Source organism: Hemicordylus capensis, chromosome 6 (genome assembly GCF_027244095.1).
Source record: "Hemicordylus capensis ecotype Gifberg chromosome 6, rHemCap1.1.pri, whole genome shotgun sequence".
NCBI lineage: Eukaryota > Metazoa > Chordata > Lepidosauria > Squamata > Cordylidae > Hemicordylus > Hemicordylus capensis.
Window position 1 is genome coordinate 122,742,503 of NC_069662.1, and position 24,666 is coordinate 122,767,168.

Consider the following 24,666-nt stretch of genomic DNA (forward strand, 5'->3'; position numbering starts at 1 on the left):
TGGCAGCTGGATATACTGTAACACTGTAAAGATGTTTATAGCATGTAGCTATGCCACACTGGCCCAATTACACATTGGATGGCTTCATGCGTCACAGCGACAAGTACGTTTTTACCAACCCAGTGGTGTAACAAATTCTGAAGAGGCCTGTGTGCAATAACTGAACATGGGCCCCATCAGATAATTTCCCCACAGGAATCAATGTGAAGCTCAAAAAGTGTAATAACTCTGACAATTATCAGCACTCTCCCCAAACTACAATTCCCAGGATAGGAGGGCTAGTATAGAACACATATATGTTTGTAGTGTAGACAGGCAGCTGCCCATAAGCTAGGTCTTTCCCCAGTGCTGAAGGAGGACACTTTGCCCCCACCTCTGTAGGTGGCAATTATGACATCACCTGTGGTTTCTATTATGATGTGCTCACTGTCTCCTTGGTGATGGCTAAGGCTTTAGCCATCAAGGTGTGTAGGATGCAGGAGAACAAGAAGCATCTCACAGGGGCAGCTTGATTATCCTCCTCCTATCCCAAGAATAGATGGGAGAATCATGGCAAAGCATTTGTGCTCCTTTTAAACAGGTAAGGCTGCCAGGTAAGAAGTATCTTTCTGTTGTAGAACAGGAATTTGTAATGGCTGGAGGCAGTTTGAAACCAAGCAATCCAGTAGATGAGGCAACTATTTCAGCATCTCTAAATGCCAAATCTTTTGCTTCCTTTTTCCTTTTTGGCTCTGTAAATGACCTTTGCCAAGGTTTAATTCTAGAGACACTAGGGGGAAAGATACTAAGTTTCCTGGAGGAGAATCTTCACCCTGGAAATAGAGCAACTTGAACAAGAAACTACAGACAACTATCAGACAACCTTGGTTTTGGGAATCATCTGGAAAAGGTTTAAAAAATGATGCAAGATAAGGAAAGGTGCAAGGTATGTAACATAACTTGTTGCATTGTTTCAGAAAAAGGGAAGTGAAAATTACTTTGGATATTAACATTGCCAGCACAGAGCTTTATTGCAAAAGAAATATCAGTCATTTGGATTCTTTCCTAGAGATTGAGAGACAACACCATCACAATGTGCTTAATTAGCTGAAATGCATGGCTTCCAATCAGTTTAAGAAAGCAACAATCTCAAAATAAAAAGTCTGATGATAACACATGGTTGCACTGTTTCAGGAAGGAGGAAGAGCCTGTGTTCATTGCACACATAGATCCGCCCCTACACCAACCACTGGTTCTTGGTGAGTGTCCACTCTTGGTATGAGCTGCAAGTTCTGCTCCTGGTATGTCATCCGAACTCGCCAATGTCAGGTTTCCCCAGCCACACGTCCCTCTGGAAACCTGACACTTGTCAGCTAGATTTGAAGTTTGTTACAGATGTCTGGTTCCACAGGGAAGTCCAGATGCGAAACCCAATATTGGTGGGTTTCGTTGACATGCTGGGAGTGGAACCCATGTCTCGCATCATGAATACGTGCTTCCTGAGTACCTGTGGTTGGCAGAAACTTACCTGCTGCCATGATGTTTGAAGCTGCCCATAGTAGGGTCGGTAGAAAGTGAAGGGAGGAAGGGATAGCGGAGGGCGAGGACACAGACATGGAGGCTTAATTCCCTTCCTCATGGAGATTCAGAATGGAACAGCAGGATCATGCCCATTAGCCATGCTCCTATCTGCATCTGGACATTCAGCATTTGTCTTGAAAGGGCAGCATTGAATGCAGGAAGGCTTCAAATTCTGGGAGGGAGAAACAGAAGGTTCAGATCTGAACTGGAGAAGAACATTTGGGATACAAAGTTTGTCTCTTACAGGAGGTGGGCATTTCAAACTTTCTGGATTAGATTTCCAAGCTGCATGTGCGTTCTGCTCAGTGGCAATTTCAGTTACATTGCAACTTAAGTTTTATGTTTACAGGTTTTAAAGTGTATTACATTCAGAACTGCTAGGATTTTTGTTCCGATTACTTCAATGAAGATATATAAGCATCTCCTGGCAAAGCAGCAAGGCAGACTTGGGAAGTACGATAGCTGTTGACACGATGAAGCATCCTTACTGTGAAAATTAAAAGTCAAAAGGGAACAGTAAATAGGGAACCTGTAACAGCAAAGGTGATATAAGAGGGGTTTGTTCCCCCATGAAGAGAAAGGTGTGATGTGCATCGACCCAATGTAGAGAGTTAGCATGGTGTTGTGGTCAGAGTCTCAGACCAGGACTTGAGAGATCCAGGTTCAAATCCCCACTCAGGCATAAAACTCACATGGTAACTTTGGGCTAGTCATTAGGGCAGTCTGCATGGTCAACATTAGGGCAGGAGAAGGCTCCTATCCTCTTCCAGGAACTGGGCACGTGCTCCTGGTTTTTGATCATTCTGATCAACTTTTTTAAAGGTTGAACACAAGGAGCTTGATCATCAGCCACGCTGGTTAGGGCACGCTTCTCCTTTCCAGTTGTTGTTTGACTGATAATCAAGCTCCCTTTCTCTGATCTTGTTCTGATCTAACATTATGTCTGCTCAGTTAGTCTCCTGCTAACAAACTGAGCACAGAGGCACCTTTTCAAAGTGGTGATTCTCTTTGTTGAGCAGGGGGAGAGCAGGGAGATGGCCTTATCCATCCCCAGCTGCACTTCAGCTTGCCCCATGTACTTATAAGAAGTAGAGCTATCCTCCTCCCTGGCTCAACTGACCAGCGTAGTCTTGGATGTGGTGCTGGCACCTCCTAGGCTTGTGGTACTGGGGAACTTCCACATACACAAAACATATCCCTTCTAACAGAGCACAGAAGCACCTTTTCAAAGTGGTGATTCTCTTTATTGAGCAGGGGGAGAGCAACTGGCCCTATCCAGCCCCAGCACAGCATCCCTCCAGAGGCTGTTGCTGGTGCCTATCTTATGTTTCTTTTTTAGATTGTGAGCCTGTTGGGGACAGGGAGCTGTGTGTGTAAACCGCTTGGGGAACCTTTTGTTGAAAAGTGGTATATAAATATGAATCGTATTCGTATGATTGAAAATCGCAAGTGCACCCAGCTCCTGAATTAGGGTCAGAGGCTTCTCCTTCCCTAATGTTGTTGTGTGAACTGCCTTAGTCTCTCTCAGCCTAGCATACCTTACAGGCTTGTTGTAAGGAAACAGTGGGCAGACTACGTACCACTGGAAGAAGAGTGGAATAAAACTGTAATAATACATTAAACCCACCCTGCCTCCCACATTTTCTCTACTTCAGGAAAAGTGAAGACCCCAGGAACATGATCCCTCCAGTGAACATGTTTACACCTAGTATGAACCACTTGGTTGGTAGTGCATGGATCTCATGGGGCAAGAATTAATGCAGGCCTAGACCAATCTCAACAAACCATTAAAGTAAAGTAGAGTTGCACTGTAAAGTTGGTGTCGACTCCAGGATGCTTTACGGACAGTAGGGATGTGCAAACAGGTTCAATGTTGAATAGGTTCAACGAAGAACCTGTTCGGTTCGACGGTTTGGGGTCTGACCCCGTTTGGTCTGACCCCAGATTAAACACACACACCCCCAACTGTTTGAGGGTTCGCAGACCTTTTTCAACTAATAAAATAATAATAATAATAATAATAAATTAGTTTACCTTACCCCCTCTGGGGGAGTTGTTGGAGGCAGTGTGTGTGTGTCTGTGTCTGTGTCTGCCTCTCTTACAGTACTTCCAGTGACTGTTGCTGGTGTGTATCCTATGTTTCTTTTAGATGGTGAGCCCTTTGGGGACAGGGATCCATCTTATTTATTTATTATTTCTCTGTGTAAACTGCCCTGAGCCATTTTTTGAAGGGCAGTATAGAAATCGAATTATTATTATTATTATTATAGCAGCCCAAACTGGCCCATACGGCCAGATCTTTGGCCCGTTCGGGCCTTCCCCCTCCAGCATGGTGGCCATTTTGGAGGCTGCTACACCTGCACAATTGGCCTCTGCATGGCCTGGGTCAGTTTGGGCTGTAAGGGAGGCCAACGAGGGGAGGGAGAACCTACACACACACCCCCGACACCTCCAACAACTCCCCTGAAGGGGGTAATGTTATTATTTTTATTGTTTTTTTAAAAAGGTCTGTGAATCCCCCTGGACTGAACCAAACGGGGGGGAGGGGCTCAAGGGGGTGCCCAACCGAATTGGCCCAAGTCCAATTTGAGTCCAATCCAGACTCGAACCAAACCGGGCCAGCCAGTTCCGTGCACACTCCTAATGGACAGGGCTTCTGCCCCAAATCTCCTTCAGAAGAGAGTGTGTGCATTCCAGCAAAATTCACAGAGTGTGTGCACACCAGCGAAACTTACCCCGAAGTCCATTCCAGATCCTTGGACCCACTTCACACATAAGTTGGGCTTTGTGATGCAAATTCTAGCTTATCTCGAGGTATTTCTGGATTTTCAAAATGCTGGTTTTAAGCTACTTTTTCTGAAAACGCCGGGAGCAAACAGGGAGAGGCGCAGAATCATTAACGCAGAATCATTAACATAAGAGTCATGGTCTCTTCAGAAATGCAGATCTATCTCTGCAGGGAACTCTCTCTCTCTCTCTCTCTCTCTCTCTCTCTCTGTGCCCACTCCCATTGGCTAGGAAGGAAAACACTGATGTCTGCCACGTGTACTTGCAAAAAATGAAAGCTGAGGGGAGGGGGTGCTTCTTTCAATGCCGAGGGGAGGGGCTGCTTCTCTCAATGCCACAATTGTACTTCAAAGTGGCTTTGCTCAACATTTACCCTGAAGCCAAGTGCGAATAACCTCCTGGCGACCACAGAGCCAAGTGGTTTTCTTTGCATTAAATCCCATACTCTTCCTCTCAGTTAAATTCCCCTGTGTTTGGGATTTTAAATAAATGCTTTCAACATGCCAATTCTGCAAAGAGTTAAATAAATTGTTTTTATACAAAGTGTGCTCCTCTGATGGATTTTATGGCTCTGGTATCAAAGAGACACACCACAATGAACCAAATATTTGGAAATCTTGTTATCCTGTGGGAGAGAGACATTTACAAAATTCCAAGCTTGAAAATGTCAAGTGTTACTCATCGTGGCTGGGGCAATTTTTCTGAAGAGACTTTGAATCCCTTTGGCAGCTCAGGAAGTTATCGCTCGCAATTTGAAACTCAATGCTGGGGCATACAAAGGGATGACTAATACAATTTACTGGAATTTTACTGTTTCCATAAAGGCCACAGTTCCTATTTCAGGTTTTAGTCTCAAAGCCAAATAGTAACTAAGCTGATTTCTGTTATTGTAGAGCAGTATGGCAATAATGGGAGGCACACTACTCAACAACAACAACCACACACACACACCCCATCCCACTCTTTTTTAAAATCAAGAACACTAGCCAAGAACATAGTGGGCCCTTTTGGACATAGCTTGAAACCATGGGTTGATGAACCTGAGCTTAATTCCTGAACTTGGGAATTGTCCTGCAGACCATCTTCCAACCTGGGTTCAGCAACCTGTGCTCAGAGGTGCACTGAGGTAATTTTGGAACCTGGACCTAAAGGCCTTTGGAGCCCACCCCTCATGCAAATTAAACATCATCATGCTCCACCAGGCAACCATACCACCCAGGACAGACTAAAGAGGATTTGGGGGCCCCCAGGGGCTGTGAAGGCCCTGGACTTCGGCCCCAAAGTCCAGGGGTAAGAGTGCCTCTGCCTCCACTTTCAGGGCATAGGAGCCCCTCCCTCTTCTTGATCCATTGAGGACACCACATCCCAGCAAGGTTCATAGTGCTCGCATCACCAGAATGTGGCAAGGTGTTAGTAGGGCAGCAGCCATTGGCCACATCTTCAAGGGGGCATGCCCATTGTGATCGTGTCTTTTTGGCAAAGACTGACTGTCCTCAGCAGGTAAGGGGCATTTATACACTTTACCTCACACCACTTGCCCTGCCTCCCTCTCAAGAGTCCTGCAGCCAAGCAGTCCCACACAAGCACAATTAGAGATGTCCAAACTGGTTCAAATTTGAACCGGTTCGGTTTGAAGGTTTAAACCCGGACCAAACAGGGTATTGCATTGGCAATGCCAGTTCGAGTCTGAACCAATCGAGCCAGATTCGGTTCGAGCCTGTTTGAGGTAGTTCGAAGGTTCTAGAGGCCATTTTAGATGTTATCATGAGCTCATCTGTCCGAAGTTTGGTCCAAGGTCACCGTTAGAGAAGCTGGTAGCTCAGAGATCCTCCTGCATCGTGAGCACTTTGAGTATCGAGTTCACCCTGTCTTCCGCGCACCTAGGTAGCTTACCAGATTCGAAGAGTCCTGAGCCCAAAGTGCACGACATCACCAGGGATGTCTCAAGGCAGGGTGAAGCAGCCTGATGTCTGGTTCAGGAACCAGGTCTCAAGTAGTCAGAGTCAGGGTCCCAAGGAGTTGTGAAATCCAAGCAGCCAAAGCCTGGTCTGCAACAAGCCCAAGCAACACACTGCTTTTCAGCAGCTTGGACGTTGTTTGCTGGCTAATTTATGGTGCTTGGCTAATTGCTCTCCTCCCCCAGTCAGCTGTCGGAGATTCAGCATTTATCTCTTCTGTTAAAAAGATGCTAACTTTGGTTCAGTGGCTGCAGCTGCTGCCGGCATTTGGCAAGCCTTCGCTCTTGAGGGGTAACTGGTTGTTCCTCTTCCAGCTCAGGGTCTGATTTTTCACCCCCTATCTCTTCTGCTTCCGACAGCCCCCCTGGAGCTGAAGATTCATCTTAGTCTGTCTCAGCTGGCTCCTGCAGCCCAACCATCGAGCTCTCCCTTTCGGGTGCCTCTTCCTCTGCTGGAGGGTTGTCAACTTCCCCCTCCTCTTCACTCTCCATGGGTGAGGGCTTGACAGTTGTTCTCCATTTTGTGTGACTTGTGTTACTTGATTTCATTGACTGAGCTCTTGCTTCTCTAATTGGCCAGATGAATCTGGCTCTCTGGTAGGCTCTGCACTGTGTCAGTCCTTGAGAACTGGCACCCTATTGACCGGGGGGGGGGGCAAAGGTGGGGTCTCCCAAAGGGGGGAGTTTCAAATCCTATTTAAATCCAAGCCTCTGGCCTAGGAAAATCACTCTGACTGCAGTTGCCACTTGGCTTCCTTCTGGCCTGCTGTTGCTGGTGCTGCTGGTGTGGTGAGCGTTAGGGGTGTGCAAGGAACCTCCTGGTCCAGTTGGAGTCTGGACTGGACCCAGACCAGACTGGGCCAGTTCAGTCCAGCACCCCCTCAAACCCCTCCCCAATTCAGTTTGGTCCGGGGGGGTTCGCAAACAATTATTGTTTAAATATATAATTTTTTTAAACTTACCCCCTTTGGGGGAGTTGTTGGAAGTGGCGGCGGGGGGCGGAATCCGCAGAGGTTCCCCCTCCCCCCACCGGCCTCCCTTATTTCCACCACCAGCTGTTTGGCCAGTTCGGGCCTTTCCCTTCTGGCACGGTGGCCATTTTTGAGGCCACCACGCCTGCAATTGGCCTCTGCCACACAGAGGCCAATTGCACAAGTGTGGTGGCCTCCAAAATGGCTGCCGCACCGGAGGGGGAAGGCCTGAACTGGCTGAAGAGCTGACGGGGGAGGGGGAACCTCTGCAGACACTATCCCCACTGCCTCCAACAACTCCCCCAAAGGGTGGTAAGTTAAAAAAAATTGTAATTAAAAAATAACCCACAAACCATCTGAATTTGTGGGGTGGTGCTCGGTTCGGGGTCGGACCGAACTGGGGATGTTTTTGTTCAATCCTGAATGGTTGAACCGAACAGGTTTGATGTCGAACACATTTGACCCATGGTGCCATTCACCTGCCCAACAGCAGCTTCCTCTCATCCCTCCCCTCTTCCTCCTTCAGCCGTGCCAAGTCACAGCGTGACCGCTACTGCTGTGACTTGGCAACTGGATACACACCCCCACTGGTGTAACCCGATGCTGAACTAGCCCCTGGTTCCACCTGACCACAGCACTCAGGGGGCCATGGGCACAAACACATGCGCACTAGGTGGTTTGTGCCAGTGTGGCACTGTGTAGATGACGTGTAAATATTTTGATGTGTGTTGTGTTGCTTGTTGTTGTACATAGTTGACTTGCGGGGAGAGGGCAGCAGGACTGCCAGAACGTATATCTGTAAATATTTCAGTGTGTGTAAATATGTGCTTTTGTAGATAGAAGTGTTGTGTGTGAATATGTGTGCGTGTGTGTGGGTGGGCGGTGGATGTTGTCAGTAGTAGAGGTTTTTCCTTTCCTTTCTGTAGATAGTGTTTTTGGTCTGGTTTGTGTTGATAGATAGTTGTTGTTGGTGTAAATATTACTGTATAGCTGCTGTATAGATGGATTTGTATATATGTATTTGTGAATCTTCGGGCTTTCTGGGGGGAGTTGTGGTACAACCCACCATGCCCCCAGACCTACTTTGGGGTGCCCTGGCACCCCCCCCCAAAGGGGGGAATGGGGCTGCCTCAAATCCCCATTAGTCTCTATGGGAGAAATGCAAAAATTGGAAAAAATCTTCAAAAATTCATTAAAAATCGCAGGTGTCCAAATACTTTGGGGTTCAGTGATGGGTTGGCACCCTTGGGTGCCTACCACCCACCCTGGTTTTGTGCCCCTAGGTGCTCTACATAGGGAGTAATGGGCCAGTTCGAGACCCCATTATACCCTATGTAGAACCTTTTAGAACCGGTTCTAACTGGGTTTGAATTCAACATGAACGGGTGGGGGGGGGGGCGGATTTGAGCAAAACCAAACCTACCCACCCTGGTTAAAATCTAGTTCAGGCCAAGCCAGTTTTGTGCACACCCCTAAGCACAATTACTGGTAACGAGGTGGGTGGGTGGAGAGGGGCACTATTTTTCTGTTACTCTGGGAAGCGGTCATGATGACATCCTAGGAGGAATATGTACATGAGGGCGGGCAAAGGATCCTGTTGTCTGGTCCACTGTGACAAAGGATGCTCTTGTAATGGCAGACCTGGTCAAAGCAGTTCAGAAACCCTCAAGACACTCCTGCCTCCGTGTCGGCTTTCTGGCCATAGATTAGCCATTTCATGAGAGGGCAGGTCCACTGGGGAGGACCAGAGGCTCCATGAGCTTCAGGTCTCCATCGGACTGCATCCTCATGAGTTAGGCCATCCATCTCTGGGGGGCCCCCTGCTGATCTGGCCCCCCCCCAGTATAAGAACAGAACTCCTACTTCTCGCCTTACCCTCTACACTCAAATCCTACTCTCAGAGTCCAGGCTATTCCATGTGCCTGCCGATTTCCCCATGCGCTCAGTTTGGCAGGACTGGAGATGGCTCCTAGAATACATTCAAAATCCCCAGGCTGGGTCCGGCTTTGTGGTATACGTATATTGGCCAGTGTGGGGAATCGTCGGTGTGGGGAGCCCCCACTTTCAGTGATCTTTAGCAAGCTGATGTACTGGGCAAATATCAACCTGCATATGTGCCGAGGGACGACCAGACTGCCAGAGTGAGCGCTTTCACTCCTGCTGTCATCGTAGGCCATTGTGACTGGGATGATGGGAGTTGTAGTCCAACTACAGCTGGATGCTTTAAATAATAAAGTTTGTGTATCTGATAATTTTATAATATTGGGGGGGGAGGGTTAACTTGAGTTTGGTGAAGTGGGGCATGGCAGTTACCTGTCATAGCTTATCCCAACGACTTCTGAAAGTTATAATTTCACATGGATGTAGATCCTAACTGGAAATCTTAAATGCACTAGCTATATGTACGCTTTTTTGAGAAAAATACATTTAAAGACCTCCAGGCTAACTTTGGTTTAGATCCAGAAAATGGATCAGCCTTCACCTGGCCTCTGCGCATGCACAGCAGCCATTTTCATGGTCAGCATGGTGTTGCTGAGCACGCAAATGGCTGCTGTGCATGCGCAGAGGCCAGGTGAGTGCCATCGGCAGGGCAGCCACCATGCGGGATGCCGTGTGGGGTTCTACTGCTCCCTGTGGCTTCCAGGTGCCGGTGGTATTGCCAGTAATTACTTTTAAAAGTACCTCTTGCTGCCCCCATGCCCGGTGCCACTCTCACTGGCTGCCACTGGCTGAGATATACCCTTCAAGTTTTGTATTCCAAACATGAGTCATCAAGTTTCAATCCGCAACATAAGCCATCAGCTTTCAAAGGCAAACATTTGCCTTCCCATGTTAGGATTTCAACTTCTTCCTGTTTGTTTCACTTGCACTTTGGATTGTACAGACTTTGGAGACTGTGCATATCATATCTTTCTGGCTTCCCTTTTACAGTTTCTTAGACATTACTGAGCTTCTTGCAAATTTCTATCCATTCTTCTGTTTTTGACACATTTTCTGGATCTAAACTAAAGTTAGCTTGGAGGTCTGTAAATGTAGAAACCAGCATGGCGTAGTGGTTAGAGTGCTGGACTAGGACTGGGGAGACCCGAGTTCAAATCCCCATTCAGCCAGGATACTAGCTGGGTGACTCTGGGCCAGTCACTTCTTTCTCAGCCTAGCCTACTTCACAGGGTTGTTGTGAAAGAGAAACTTAAGTATGTAGTACACTGCTCTGGGCTCCTTGGAGAAGAGCAGGATATAAATTTAATAATAATAATAATGATAAATAATCTTCCTCAAAAAAAGAGAATATATATAGCTAGTGCGTTTAACGTTTCCAGGTAGGATCTACATCCGTGTGAAGTTACAACTTTCAGAAGTCTTTGGGATAATTAATGACATGACAAGTCACTAGATTAAAAACTTATGTCCCACTTCACCAAACTACAGTTAAAATCACCAGAAATCTAATAAAATCATCAGATAAACAAACTCTATTATTTAAGACACCCCCACCCCCACGTCTCCTAATCATGATGTAAGTCAGGGGGGAAAAATCAAAATTTAAAAAAAATCAAATTAAACACAACTAAAACAACTGGCAGAGGAGTGTCAGCTATAAATCAAACTCAGTCATCACCTGATGATAAAAGCCACTTTAGGTTTCTAATGTGGAGTGTATTCAGAAGGGACACTGTAGTTTTGTTTCTAGTCCCATCTCCTACCAGTGAGTGTCACTCTAAGGCAGTGGAAGTCATAAGGATAAAGTACTGGAGCATTCACTTGACACCATGGCCCCTTATTTGCTTGCAGTGGCTATAACCTTTTTCTACCTAAAAGAGAATTTAAAAGCACTGTGCTGGAAAAGGAGAGAGAGAAAACCCAACCACTCTGGGACATCAAAGTTTCTCATAGCTTGCATTTATGAGCTGCCTGAGAACATCATGTTGAAAGAACCTATGAGAATCCAGCTTCTAATTTTCCATCCATTTAATGGGCGAGTACATAAAACCTTAAAATGACTGAACAGTTTTACAATGTATTTTTCTAAGGCATACAGCCTGTCAGTTCCCATCTGTGTTTTCTTGTGCATATGAGCCCGTAGCATAAATGACACACAGATGAAAAAATGTTGGCCAGAAATCAGCTTGCATATACAATGTTGCTGAGGACAAGCCAATAAGATTTGATTAGTTTTCTCATTATCTTCATGTCTGGCTAGCATACGTCCTGCCAAGCGCTACTCCTGATACTTTCTTCTAAGTACAACAGTACTTCACTGAGATAAGTTGGAAAATACTTATCCTTAATCTAGATATACAGCAGCTGTATAAGCAAAAACTATTTTTGCCACTAGTAAAGATTTTAAAACTTCCTTTAGCCAACGGCACTCTTTTACAGAAAGAAAAATGTAATGGTTCTTAACATGGGAATACACTGACGAGATCATGTTTACAAGTAAGACTGAAATCAGAAAGAATCCTCTCAGTGGAAACAAAATAGAGCTTTTATCCATTAGCAGGAGAACAGTGCTCAGGAAGAGAAAGCACATTTTATACAGGAAGATGTTTTGCCACACTAGGATTAACCGCTATTTGCCACACTGCAGGCTGTCTCTGCATGCTACCATATTGACCAGGGTTTGGGCACATCATTCTATAAATTGGTGGGGTCATGTGAAGAAAATCAATGGGCAGCCCGTATGAGTATTCTGGCCCTCAACAGCGTGTTCTTGAACATCCAACTTGAAAAAGAGTGCCATGCAATATTTTAAGTTTTCATTCTACATCTTGAGCTCTAGTTGGCTCCAATAAAAGTTGGTATTTCACTGTTTATTCCAAGGAAACAAAGCCGGGGTGTGTGTGTGTGTGTGTGTGTGTGTGTGGTCCCCTGCTTTTAAAAACCAACATATGAAGGGTTTCTCCTTCCTCCCACATGTCAGTTTAGAGCCTTTCTAGCAGTAATTTAATAGATGCACATTTGTGACCATATAAAGCCACCTTAATCCAGAATCAGACTATAGCGCCACCTAGCACAGTATTGTCTGTGCCAGGCTTTCCCACCTGTAGTACTCCAGATGTTGCTGAGCTGCAACTCCCATCATCCCCTGAAACCATAAATTGTAGCTGGGGGGGGGGGATGGGAGTTGTAGTTCAGAAACATCATTTTGAAGTTATGCACACACCTGCTGGTCCCTGGCTGGTTGATGGACGTTTCATCAGTTCTCCAATTTTCTAGTCGTTGCCACAGTAATGTCCCTCTGACAGCCTCTTTTTGTCCATGATAGTTTGTCTTAGTAATCAGTCTTCACTGCTCCGATGTACCTGTGCCTCAGTTTGTATTTGTCCTGTCTAGTCCACACAGATGCTAGGCACCAATTCGCTTGGTTCCCGGGCTAGGCAAATGTGCAGCCCGCATGACTGGGGTGAAAGGGCAAGTCAGGAGGCAGGTGAGAGGAGTGCAAATAAGACACACTTGCAGCTTGTTTCCCATCCCCCCTGCTCTACCCCAGTCACCCCTGAATTATCTTTATTGAAAAAGAAAATATAAGGAACCACTTTTTAGGTCCACTGCTCAGTGGCAGGGCACCTGCTCGGCATGTAGCAGTTCCCAGGTCCAATTCCCGGCATCAGGGTGGGGCTGGGAAAGATCTCTGTCTCAAAGCCTCTGCCAGTGAGTGTAGACAGTGCTGAGCAAGATCAGCTAATGGTCTAGCTCAGTAGAAGGCAGCTTCATATGTTCAAAATGGAAAACTTGCTGCTTGGTAAACCAGGGGTACCCCACAAATCCAAGGAAGCTCTGGTCCAAAGTCCAAGTGAACTGCAGAACCTTTTGCCTCAGAATTTATTTCATGGTTTGGTCATTGCCCTTAGGCTTTGGAATGCTCTTCCAGTAAGCAGTTTTTAGAAGGCGAGTAAAAACTTGGCTTCCCCCCCAGACTTTTAGGTAGGAGCACTATTTTCTGGTTGTGCTGCTCCATGTGTGGTGTTTTATTTGTTTTTATGGTGTACATATTTAAGTTTTAAATTGATTTGTATTTTCTAATATTTAAATTTAATATTTGTATTGTTTTGACGGTCTGATTGATTTGTAATTATATTGTAATTTATAATGCAATAAATTATTTTACATTTATTGAGATGGTCTTTGAGATTGAGATTGTCTTACCGAAAGGCAGTATAGAAATGTCACAAGAAGAGAGAGCGGCCCTTCTTAGGTGCAGTTGCTGCCGAATATTCCACTTCTGGAGCAACGTTTCTCTGTGTTTGCCCCTGACCCGCCAAGTGCCAGTTAGTGTAGACAATACTGAATTAGATGGACCAATATTCTGTCTTAGTATAAGGCAGTTTCTTGTGTTCCACATTAGTTCCCACCTAGCTGGGATACAGTGGGGTGTGTGTCACTTTCCAAACTCTGATAGCTTTCCTGTTCAAAACACTTAGAGGCGGGTCTCATGATCAGTGAGACCCGGTTTGGGGAGCTGAGCGGGGAGAGCGGGCTAAGCCTGTTCTCCCCGCATATGAGTAGGGTGGGAGCCCTGGGCGGCCAGATCAGATGCCTACATGATTGCTGGCTCGATGACGGAGCCAGTGGGGGCTGAGGGGAGTTAGGGCCGATTGGCCCCTGGAAGCTCCAGCATGCCCTGCGTGAGTGCACAGGGCATGCTGGCAATACCCCTGGAGCTGGAGCCTCCCCTCTAGGGGTCTCCTCATGAGTAGCTGTGGTGTGGAGCCACACCGTGGCTACTCACAATAAAAAAACCAGGTTTGCAGAGTGCTCGCTCTGCAAAGCCAGTTTTAGGGGCGGGCTACTTGAGCAGGTTACCTGCTCAAGAACCACCGGGCTCGCAGCTGAGCCCGGTGGTTCTCACGGTTGCAGAAAATCAGGCTAGCAGAGGCTAGCCCCATTTTCTGCAATCATGTGAATAGCCTCCTAGAGAGATCACCAGGAATCTCCCAACCATTCCCACTGAGGAAACATCAGTCAAGCTTCCTGAGCCCTTACCAGCAATCTGTCTGTCAAACAAATGATTGGCTGGCAGCCCAAAAACCCAACATGCTTACGAGTCAGTTTAACTGGAAGCATGTTGATGCTAGTAATTTTTATCTGGGAACATGATGCGCTTTACAGCACTAACAGGGTGAGAACCACCCCATGTTGGGAACTTGTCCTACTGGGGTTAATTTTACAGTCATCTTTCCCATGAGAGAAACTGAACATTGACTGTGTTCTCCCTGCTCTTAAGGACAACACACAGAAAGCTTCTGCATGTCATGTTTGTTTAGAGGGGAAACTTTGTTAATAAACCACTGATAAGAAGATCTGGCTATCTCTACTATTACGTGGAGATATATTTTCTTCCTTAAAGCCAGCGACATTTAAAAAAAACACATTTTGAAACATTTATTTTATTTTATTTTTAAATTGCTGTTATAATGGTCCCTGCTTTTAAAATCCTTCTGAGTGTTTAGCTTCCTTACGACCATCTGGCTCACTTAACAATATCCACTAACTGGAAATTAAATAAAAAGAGCACTTACAATCCACTTTCTCTCGATAGCTATTTATTAATGTACACAATTGGATTACAAGGCTCAAAACAGAAGTGGCTTGAATAAAATGAGAACTGACCTACCCCCTGGAATCCTCTGGTCAACCGGATTTCTTTCTGTCCTTTTTAGTTTATTGTTTTGAATTGTGATGTGGCCTTTTGTTCTCCAAATGCTTAGGTCCAGCTTTATTGTTTGATTCTTACAACAGTGTGTTGATCATTGTCTTAATGATTTCTCCACATCACTGTGATAAGAATCAAACAATTACGCTGTTTTATTCTAGTTTAAATTAATGTAGTAGACATACTTAGAATCATCCAGTACATTCACAGCTGAGAAAAGTCTTGATCAGTGTGCTGTTGAGAACTGCATTGTATTCGTATGTGGCACACAAATCTCATCGTGTACATTGTGTAATATATAGTGGACCTGTTAAAAATACATCTGTCACATCAGTGTAAAGGGGACTTCAAGATTCTAATCAGTGTGCTACACCTACTGTCATGTCCATGAGTAATAGAACATAAAATATCCCAAACACGGCTCTCTAGGTGAACCACCCAGGAACCTGCGTGTGGGGTGGTATAGAAATGTGTTAAATAAATATAATTAATAAACATAAGGCCTGACTGGTATTCATGCAACAAAGCTGCCATGCAGATTCTAAACTCATTTGGAATGAAGTTTCATTCCAACTTTAATAACTTTGTTATTAAAAATGGCATATAATAGCAATAGTGATGGCAGATGAAATAGTCTGCAAATAGCCACAAAATGGTACCAAGACAATGACAAATAAGTAGTAATGATCTGGTAAGAAGAAAAACAAGCAATTATTTTACATATTGATTGAGATTAAGGGTATTGTTGAGATTCTTGTAAATCTGAAAGTTGCTTTTAAACATTTAATTTTACAGTCTCTAGAAACTTAATCTAAAAGAATGGCTTGGCAACTCTAATCTTGACCCTCTTCTAGTGCATGGTAATTAATATCAGAAGAACACATTGTTTTGCAACAGTAAGGAAATTAGTCTTGGCATTCAAATTACTTCCACCTATTCTATACTGAATCTCTTCAAATGATTAGTTCAACTAATTCTCCTGTAATTTAAGTAAATGACTCCATATCTCTTAATCCTGTTAAAAAGAGAATGGCGATTATTTTGTTAAAGAGCTGGTTGGAAAAATGATCTAAAGCTTGCACTGAATCATTAAACAAAGCTCATAATTGAATTATGCAATACTTGGAATGAATGCTTGTTTGCCAGGTCTAAGAGTTCAGCAATTTTGTGTTAGTTTCATAGCTGCTATATTAGGCTACAAACATCAGAACTGTTGCTTCAAACGGTGTTTGTTCCCACTTAAATCACTATGATCATGATAGGCTAAAGCAGAATAAACTCTGTTCAGTGAATTGATTGTGGTTCATTGAAAGTACTGGAATTCGGGATTTGCTCGAAATGCGATTCGAAGCCGAATCACAGCACATCCCCCGCCCCTTTAACATGGAGGAAAGCAGGTCCATACTTGCTTCTCTGCTGCTCACCGCCACTTCCTTAATCATGGTGCTCCCCCACCCAGTGTCACTCTCCCCGTGCTGCCCCCCATGCAACGCCAGCACACACACAGCCTCTGAGATGTGCATGCCGGCATCGCAGGGGTGCACCCCGGGGAGAGTGACACTGGTGTGCCGAGATAGCCGGGGGGGGGGGAGCACCATGATTAAGGAAGTGGTGGCAAGCAGCAAAGGAGCAGGCATGGACCTGCTCTCCTCAGTGTTAAAGGGACAGGGGATGTGCTGCAATTTGGCATTTGAACTGCGTTTCGAGCACATCCCTAACTGTTATTGACTTCGTATCCTGCCACTGCTGCCAAACCTCTTCTATATTTCATGGGATGCCATCCTTGAGCATTAATCCACATTCGCCATGTTTTCCTCTATGAAAAGTGCAGCTGCAACCTGATCCCATGTAACTTTCTAAGAAATACATTCTCCTTAGTAATCAACATCCATGACTAATTGAAATCCATTGAAATCTATGAGACAAGTAAGTTGGGAGAAGAACTAGTCTTGGAGTAAAGGAAAGTGTGCCGTCATGTTGGTGTCAAGTAGTAGCAAGCATGAATTGTCCCCTTTGCTAAGAAGGGTTCTTTATTTTTATTTGGATGGGAGACTACATGTGTGCATTGTAAGATATGCCCCTTAGGGGATGGGGCCATAGATCAGTAGAAGAGCATCTGCATGCAGAAGGTCCCAGATTCATTCCTTGGCATCTCCAGGTAGTTCCCTCTGAATGTCAGTCAATCTGACTGACAGTGGCTATCCAGAATTTCTGGCAAGAGTCTCTTCCAGTCAGTGTTGTTCCCTCTAACAGGGATTCCCAGATGTTGCTCACTATAGCTACCAGCATCCTAGATGTAATGGGCTTCAGCTGGAGATTATGGGAGTTGTAGTCAACAACATCTGGGAATCCCTGTTAGCGGGAACACTGGCTGGAAAAGACTCTTGCCAGAAATTCTGGACAGCCACTGTCAGTCAGATGGACCCATGTAGGGCTAGGTGGATCGATAGTCTGACTTGGTATGAGGCAGCTTTCTATGTTCCTAGTTGTAAGCAACTTAAGTTTCATTCATTTCAATGGGGCTTACTACTACTACAACAAATATTTATATACCATTTTCCAACCAAAGTTCTCAAAGCAGTTTACATAGGAAAAAAATACATAAATAAGATGGTCCCCTGACCCCAAAGGGCTCACAATTTACAAAGAAACTTAAGGTAGACACCAGCAACAGACACTGGAGGGATGCTGTGCTGGGGTTGGGTAGGGCCAGTTGCTCTCCCCCTGCTAAATATAAGGGAATCACCACTTTTAAAAGGTACCTCTTTGCTTGGTTAGCAACGGTAAACTTAGTCGTGTTTAGTTTAAGCTGGATGTTGCCCAGTGTTTTTAATGGGACTTGCTCCTTGGGCATATAGGATTGTAGCCTTAATGACTCACTGATAGCGCAAGGGAAGGAGTACTAAGCATTTCATTTTTATTTAGGTGCACTGATATGCTGGGAACTCTATACATGCATCTTTATATAGTGACCATATTTATAAGGTATATATTGGCCTACCAACATCACATGCATGGAATAATATTTTGTTCATGCAACAGAGGAGTGATGATGTTCACCAATACCTCCCTCCCTCTGCATCTGCTTGTGCCTTTTGAAAAAATGTCCCTGACAGTTGTGGGATCCATAGGGACTTACTTTTGGGAGGGACAAGTACTTGCTGAGGGAAGGAGGGATCCGTGAAAATCACCCTTCCTCTGTTGTGTGAACAAAATGTTTCTCTGTGCATATAGGGTTTGGACAATGGGTTATGCAGAAATAAGATATGGGAACGTTTAGCTTGACTTGTGTGCCACATTTTGATGTTCACAGGTCTGCTCCATTCACAATTAATGGAGGTGCAATTTATGTAACATCATGTCATGTCTGTTATGCTTCCACCAGCTGTCTGAATATACTTAAAGAAGTGGCAAGCTGCATCTCATTAGTTAAAAAGCTTCACCATCTGGGACCTGCTATCAATAAAGCCCATTAATACATCCCCATCTTTCACATCTCACTAGATGGAGGACCTCTCCATTGATCACTGTGTGTGGGCAGGTCCATGAACCATGGCAGGTGATTCAGAGTCTAATATTCAGATCGTAAAACAATTTGGGGCTTCAAGGGAAGAACCAGCTCCTTGAATTGGGCCCAGAAAACTTGAAAGCTAGTGCAGCTCATATACTGTTGGTGTAATATGATCAAAAGGCCAAATCCTTGTCAACAACCTTGCTGGAGCATTTTGTACCCATTGAAGTTTTTGGATGCTGTTCAAGGGCAGGCCCACACATTACATCTTTGGGTTGTTACGGATTTTGTCCAAAATGAAATTTGAGAGAAATTTTGAGGTGCCTAAAGAGCTGAATCACTGTAAGGATTTTTAGACAAACCAAAAGAGTATTGATAAGACCAGCAGAATGCAGTTTTCTAGTACTGTGATTCTCTAGTTATGGCCATGCAGTCAGAGGACTCACACAACACTGGATCTCCTTAGTTGTGTTAGTATAACCCCAAATATTATGCTGAACTCTTTCTTTACTTCAGCCTGTGACCACTGTTCCCTCTAAGGCATGCGCACATGCGTGCACTCACAAGTTTTTTTTTGTCCACTCAGTTAATTTTAGATCTGCTCAGGTTGAATCAGGAAGGCCCCATTCTGAATGCACATGTGCACACACTGCCTTGATACAGCCTCATTCAGTACAGAGATGAAAAAAATTACAGGGACCACTGCCTGTGACCTTTGTATTATTATTATTATTATTATTATTATTATTTCGATTTCTATACCGCCCTTCCAAAAATGGCTCAGGGCGGTTTACAAAGAAAGATAACAAACAAATAAGATGGCTCCCTGTCCCCAAAGGGCTCACATTCTAAAAAGAAACATAAGACACACACCATCAACAGTCACTGGAAGTACTGTGCTGGGGGTGGATAGGGCCAGTTACTCTCCCCCTGCTAAATAAAGAGAATCACCACGGTAAAAGGTGCCTCTTCGCCCAGTTAGCAGTTTGTAGCTGTTAACTACAATACAGCTGATGGTTTTCTTCCTGTTTGTCACATCTGGCTGACATCCTAACTAATGAAGCACTGGTGCAACAGAAGAAGCACTAGTAGCACCTGAAGGGTTCTATTAATGCAATACCAGTGCTAGTGTGTTTGTGTGTGAATTTCAGTTACCTTCCTTTCCCTCAGAAGTCCTCTGTGTCATGCAAAAATATGTTCCTGAAGGCAGCACAACCCTCAGGGACATATTTTCAAGTGGCACAGAATACTTCCAGGGGAAGAGGAGAGTGTCAAAATTTGCCCCACTGCTGAGCCAGCATTGGATCTGAGTTAGTTGAACTTTTCAGAAGCACCAGTGTTTTGTTAGTAAGGATATTAGCCCTTGCACTAGATCAGTGGGGATATATGCGCCCCTGGTGGCGCAGTGGTAAAAAAAACTGCCGCCCTGTAACCAGAAGGTTGCAAGTTCGATCCTGACCAAGGGGCTCAAGGTTGACTCAGCCTTCCATCCTTCCGAGGTCGGTAAAATGAGTACCCAGAATGTTGGGGGGCAATATGCTAAATCATTGTAAACCGCTTAGAGAGCTTCCAGCTATAGAGTGGTATATAAATGTAAGTGCTATATATAGTTAGTTAGTTAGTTAGTTGTGTGACATTATATATGTCACCTAATATTCAAATATTTCCTGGCAATGTTTACTCATAATTTTTCAGATCGCTCTCATGAAGACATATTTGAAATTACTGAATATAACCACAGAGGTGTAATCATAGGTGTAGGGTCCATTGGACAAGGGTGGGGGGGACAAATGTCCCCTGGCCCACAGGGTCTGAGGGGCCTCCAAAGGGCCCCCAAGGCCAGTCTCTCCTAGTCCCCATCTTCTCCTGCTTAAAAAAAATTTTTTTTAGACCACCACTGTGCAGCGGTAGCATAGACAGGGTGCTGGGTGTGGTGCTCCAGTGCTCGCAACAGTGAGCGGGGAGGAGGTGGTGGTGGCGAGAGTTTCTTCCATAGGCCTGCCTACCACCCAAATGGCAGGTCGGGCCCATTTCGGCCCTCTGCGCATGTGTATTTATTTATTTGTCAAATTTGACAAATAAATAATGTAATGTTTTCCTTTCCTTTACAAGTGGATCATACAGACTGACAAGCTGGAGGGTAAAATAGTTGGTCTTCCTTTGGGGCTACTCTGCCACGAAACTGGTGAGATGGAATTGTGACTGCTGATTTATACAGTGAGAGATGAGAAGACGATCAGAACCATTATGTTAAATTCCATTATTTCCCATTAGTAAGTTTACATGTTCAACACAGCAGTGTCAGATTCAATACATCCACTGGACTGCTATGAATTCATTCAACCTGAAAACTTCTAGAGCTACTGCAGTGTATACTTAGTTTCTGGAGTTTGTTTTCTTTTGGAATTTGGATTGCTTTTCAATCCAATTTGACATAAGCTATTTAATTTTGATTAAAGCTTTGATCACTCAGGGAAGAAAAAAAAAACTTTCAGTGACCAAATTAGAGATTTGCAGGATGACTTGGCAATAAAATCTCTGTCTGTGTGTGTGTGTGTGTGTGTGTGCGCGCACACACACACACACACACCATGCATGCTGGAGAGAGTGATAATTCCCTGTATAATTTCCCCCTCCCCATCCCCACCTCTTGGAAGAGCAATTTACAATCTTATAATTATAATTTATTTATTCCCTTTCAACAAAAACATTCTTAAAGTGTTGTACATAGCAAAATAAATGAAAGGACATGAAAAGGACAATTCCCTGTCGCAAAGGGGCTCATTAAAAAAGATGCAAGGAAGACACCAGCAAACAGATATTGGAGAAGTCTTGATGAATAGAAACAAATTGCTCTTTCCCTGCTAAATATGAGAGGCACAGCTTAAAGTTTCTGCTCATTTAGTAGAGGCCAGTAGTAATGCTGTTTACAAAGAGAAACCTCAAATATTTACTGCAATTATGCATTTTTACAAATCAAAATCTAGGTTTAGGATTGTTTTTCCAGTGTATTGGAAACAATACATTGTCAGTAGGTCTGTGAATAGAACAGAGAATCAGATTGAGTCCACATGTATTGGGTCCATTTGTTTTCACTGATACAGATTCAGCATCTGTAGCAAATTAAATCAATACAGATGGTCAAACTGGACTGGATCCCATGTGTTGCCCATAGAAAATAATGGGAAATCTTAGAAATTCCGTTAATTTTTTAAAAAGTCATAATGGAATGAACAAGCCTAGATTCTGTTAGAAGTGAGAATTCTAAAGCATTGCTCTTATCACTGCAGTAAACTCTTCTGGCCACTGGAGGCATGATGAGATGTTAATAGGTTTGTCTTAGTTCAAATCCCCGCTGGTGATCTTCCCAGACTGTGCCTGTTAAATATATATCTGTAGTCACCTATATTGGGCAGCAGCGATATAGGAAGTTGCTGGAGGCGGATGCTCACTTCAGTGACAATGACAAAGGCATCATCTCATACTGCATGGGAGAAGGCAATGTTAAACCCCTCCTGTATTCTACCAAGAAAACTACATGGCTCTGTGGTTGCCAGGAGTCGACACTGACTCGACGGCACAATCTTTTGGTCACTTAACGTCAGGAATTGTTCAGTTGTTGAAGGCTAGTGACTGTTTCGGGATGTTGTTCTATGTCTCTCTCAGTATGTGATGTTTTAGTATCTTAATAAATCCTTATTTATTTTTTGAATTTAACCTAATGACTCCAGATACTCTTTTGGGCTGAACTTCTTTACCACCAATGCAACCTCTGCTGTGTAAAGATTTCAGTGTTTGTCCTCCCACCCCTCACAGATTCTTGTTAGAGCTTGATGCCACCTCAGTTTCAGGCAAATAGGTCCAGGGGTTTCTAATTTTTAAAGTTTGCTGTACAACCCCCTTCCCACTTTTTTTAAATTTGCTTGCATGTTTGCAAGCATGGTATGGCAGCCCCTTCTGAGAAGACCTGCCCCCCAAGTTCAGGTAGACAGGTGCCAGGATTGAGGTATTCCACCATTTTAACCTCATATATTATTTTTAAGTTTGTGATAGGCACTGTAATAGGAAGGGAAAGGAGTTGCAGACCAACCAATTGCAGCATGCTTTCAGTGGCTGCAAGGCTGAAAATTCATTCTTTCATTGGCCAGGTAGTGATGTCAATCAACGAACATCCTTCCTCTCACCCCCATGTTTTCCACATATGGAAGATCACCCCCATTTCCAGACAGCTGGAAAAAGATACAGAGCTGCAAAAAAAAAAAAAAAAAAAAAAGAGAGAGAGAGAGAGAGAGAAAATAGAAAAGTGTGATGACTGATGTACCCATAAGATCTGATTCAATGTGGGGTATATCAGACCATTTTGATATACCAATGTGGGGTATATCAGTCAGTTTTGATATATGCAAAGCTGTCTGCTCTGCGGCACCTCTCACTCTGCCCAGCCCAATTTCGTGTTGTGTGTGCTGGGGGTGGTGGTGCTGAGGGCCAGAGGCAGCTGGTCTCGGTGGGGCTAGCCCTGCTCTGCCTGCCCACCCACCCAATCTCCTATTGGGCCCCCCGCTGAGGGCCAGGTGCAACTGGGTCTGCCCCATCTGCCCTCCCACTTGATCTTCTGTTGTGGGGTTGGGGACTGGGTGCAACTGGGCCTGCTCCACCTGCCTACACGGGAGTGGGGGGCAGCTCCAAAAGGCCTTTAGGTACAAGCTCCAAAATTACCTAGGTGCACCTCTGGGTCCAACGTACCCTGCATCAACTCATATCCAACGACTGCTCTGATGCATTGCACAATCCGAATTCTCAAGCAACATTCAGCAGGATTGTGGTCAGAACTGTAACAGATGAGCAGAATCTGCATGTATACACCTTTGGGACATGGGAACATAGAAAGCTGCCTTCTATGATATCAGACCGTTGGTCCATCTAGCTCAGCATTGTCAACATAGACAGCAGTGATATCTCCAAGGTTACATGCAAGGGACTCTCTCAGCCCTATCTAGAGATGCCAGAGAGGGAACTTGAAACCTTCTGTATGCAAGCATGCAGGTACTCTCCCCAGAGAGGCCGCATCTCTTAAGGGGAAAGTCTTACAGTGCTCACATGTAGTCTCCCATTCAAATGCAAACCAGGGTGGACCCTGCTTAGCAAAGGGGACAATTCATGCTTGCTATCACAAGACCAGCTCCCCTCCTTTGCTGGGCTGTATCATTCATGATTGAAAGTAGTATTGGATTCACCTCAACATTCAAACCCAAGTGGACGAGTTAAGTCAGGAGACAGATAGTAGGAGGGCAAACCTGTGGATTTTCGTTTTCTTAAAGTCTTCTGATATCATAAACCATAATATCCTCATGGGCTACCTTTCAGGGATGGGGATGTGGGGACCCTTGGTGCCTCTGGCAGTTCTTACACTGAAAACCTTACCCAAGTTATCTCAATCTTTACTACTATCACCAGTGAAAGTTCGATCAGTGTCTCTGGGTAAGACAGGCACATTATCTCAGATTAATATTCCAATGTTGAAAATGGAGAGGCAGCCTTGTATGCTGCATAAGATATTCTGATTCTAAATTCATCAACTATGGTGATAGGTGGAACAGGGGTGTAGCTAGAGGAGAGGGGGCCCATGTTCACCCCTCTCTCCGGTGGTAAGGGAGCTAATGAAGAAAATAAGGAGGGGTGGAGCTGGTGGCCCCTCAGGAGCTGGGGGCCCGGGTTCTTTGAACCCCTTCACTCAATTATAGTTACACCCCTGAGATGGAATCACTAAAGGATCCCATATGCATGTCCTCTGGGGATTTGACAATCTCTCAAACCTAAGCTTGTGGCCATGCCCATCAGTCTTTTTACGTCTAAAGCAGTGATTCTCAAACTTGGGTCCTCAGGTGTTATTGGACTTCAACTCCCATAATCCCCAACCAAAGGCCACTGAGGTTGGGGATTATGGGAGTTGAAGTCCAATAACACCTGAGGACCCAAGTTTGAGAATCCCTGGTCTAAAGTATCCATTAGCTCAGCGTAAGAAATTGCTGTAAAGTCATTGCAGAAGGTTTCTTTCCTATGCTTCATAGCTGTACCTTGTAAACAGATTGAATAACCAAACCAAAAATCAAATACGAATGCAATATTAATAGAAGCTGCTAACCTCTAAGGAAGCATGCAAATAGTAGCCCATTTGCAAGTGTTTGATGTGGAGAAACCTGGCATGCATAAAGGATTATATAATTCC

General features: G+C 44.6%; 1 long non-coding RNA gene across 1 annotated transcript in view; it reads right to left on the reverse strand.

Moving 5' to 3' along the window:
• LOC128328912 (uncharacterized) overlaps positions 1-24,666 on the reverse strand; it is a 43,486-nt gene that overhangs the window by 13,127 nt on the left and 5,693 nt on the right. Inside the window, exon 2 of the long non-coding RNA XR_008309444.1 lies at positions 1,508-1,732. This is a non-coding gene — a long non-coding RNA (uncharacterized LOC128328912). The remainder of the gene's footprint in view (positions 1-1,507; positions 1,733-24,666) is intronic.